Genomic DNA, 2,557 nt, shown 5'->3' on the forward strand with positions numbered 1-2,557 from the left:
TAGATATGAGGTCCCAGGTTCCCAGTTATTCAGTTATTCAGTTATAGTTAGTCAGTTTATTGTAGAACTAACTTGTCAATATTGTCTCGGGTCTGAATGTTTTCGGTATCGTCGCTATTTCCGATTTCTATATACAAGTGCTTTAGTTTACTTACTTTGGGATTAGAGCCACGATGTTTTGTAGTCCATAATTTATTTTATATAATTAATATGGATATTGTATTTATAAACGGTATAAATATTAGAAAAACCTTTACTGAAAGTTGTTTGTAAAATATGTAAAGGAAACGACGACATGATGATTTTTTGTTGAAAGAAAAAATAATGAGTGGAAAATTAAGCTACTTTGTGAATTCGCTATGGTATTTCACCCATCTGGATCGTCACGTTTATTCTTAGTTTTCTCTAGTGATCTCTTGATTATAGCTGTTTTTATCCGACTACAGAAGCCAAAAGGAAGGTTAATTGTTTCGTATATATTAAAAGCACATAAATATTTTTGCCGCATCTCTCATTTGCTCCGGAGATTTTAGAATATTTGTGATTGGTCTTGTGACGTCATAATGAAAATTTTGGCACTGATTTATGGCATCAGTCATTAGCACTAAAATAGCCGTGAAGCCGGACATTCTGAAATGTGCGTCTTTTCGAGACTCAGCACTGAATAACCTCATGTTGATTAATGGAATCTTATTATGTTAGATTTATTTTCATCGACTTACGTTTCTGTACCGGAAGTCGCTTGTTATTTGATTAATGTAGGATAATGTTACCAATTTTCTTCTTCACTGCCTTTGTATAAATAATGTTGCGAGAGGCTATTGAAGTTAAAAAACATCCTAATTTCAACAGGAAGATCGTTTCTCCGTACGTACAGTTTTTTTACAAGGGGAATAAGCTTTAGGCATAAGCTTGTGCCCGCGGAGGCTCAGGGGTCATGTGGGACTAACCCACCCATTTGGGGACAAAATAGTAAGCCGTCTCAGTAACGCAAGTGCCATCTGTGTAGTGCAAACAAATAATATAAACACTTTTACGCATTAGAACTTATTTTTAAAGGCGATTCTTATAGGCGCGACGGCTCACATCAGTTAATGTGTACTTTTTGATGTTCGATCGCTAAACTACTAATATATTTATTTAAAAAAAATACCCTCAATGAAAGAATTGTTCTATTACAATTGTTCACATTTTATTCATATATTACGTGTTTTTTTACCGTTCTTATTTAATTGTGACGTAATGAGATATCATTTTTAATGTATAATGCTTTGATAGGTGTAGTCTAGCCTGATGAAGCGTTCTGTGCCTGTTGAATTGTGATTTAATGTGTAAATTGTAAATTGTTTATACGTTACTGTACCCTTTATACTTTACTGAAATAAACAAATTAAAAAGAAAAAAACTTAATTTTCAACTTGATAAACTTAATTCTAAACTTGATAATCTTAATGCTGAATTAACTTTTTTTTTTTTGTGACTCGGCAAAATGACTGCACCGCGCCTGATGGAAAGTGCGAATACAGTCCAGAGATGAGAGTAACGGATGGAAAACACAAATATCTTCACTCCGTCACTATTATTTTGCCGGTCTGGCCAAATGCTTCTTCACACTACGTTTGAAGGATTCTATGTTATAGAGGGGAGGGAATACATGTGCCGGGAGTTGGTTCCACAATTTGATGGTTCGGCATAAAAACGAATTGCCAAACTTTTTAGTGCGGGACGGTATTGAACTGACCGTCCAACTGTGGCAAACAACCCGCAGTCGGTATTTTACGGAGCACTTACAGGTTTAAAAAACGGCCTGATGATTAAAGAAATAGTTCAATCCATGACTCGTACGATGGACCAAGTAGCTTGCCCAGTTGGAGGACGTTGAAACGTATCAAAAAAGTAAGATTATTTTTCAATCATTTGTAGACGAATTAGAGCGTTTGCTCACTTTGTCTCATTCGTATCAGTTCCGAATCCTAGAAATGACGATCAGAAATGTTACAGGTGTCCGAAGTGTCATTTTATCTCTAGGCGTACAAGCGATTTTCGTATGTTTTCAATTTGAAACGGACGGTACAAGCGACATCTGAAGTGGGTCCGAGTTTTCTAGATTTGTGTAGTCTCAGATCCGGAAAGAATACGAATTGGATGCAGTGCGTCATCCGCGTTTACGCTTTCTATTACAAGTGCATTGGACAATTAATGACAACTATAAAACATATAACTTTGACAATTATAAAGCTTTTATTACTTCTGTTGTAGCCAGTTGCAACCTTATTTCTGGACTTATTTAGAAAAACGCTAATAGAAGGTTGCATTATATTTACCACATTCATAAATTATTACTGCCCGCATATATAATGTTTAATCGAAATCAAATGACGATTGAAATAATTTTTTTTTTCAAAGTATTCTTGTAATAAACTTAAACTACAACGAAACAGAACAATTTATTGAAGTTGTAGGTTAGTACTGTTAGTAAACGTGAAGTCGTCGCTCTTATTAACTTAAGAACACACACACACACACACACACACACACACACACACACACACACACA

Source organism: Hyposmocoma kahamanoa, unplaced genomic scaffold (genome assembly GCF_003589595.1).
Source record: "Hyposmocoma kahamanoa isolate Upper Pololo Valley unplaced genomic scaffold, ASM358959v1 76, whole genome shotgun sequence".
NCBI classification, from domain to species: domain Eukaryota; kingdom Metazoa; phylum Arthropoda; class Insecta; order Lepidoptera; family Cosmopterigidae; genus Hyposmocoma; species Hyposmocoma kahamanoa.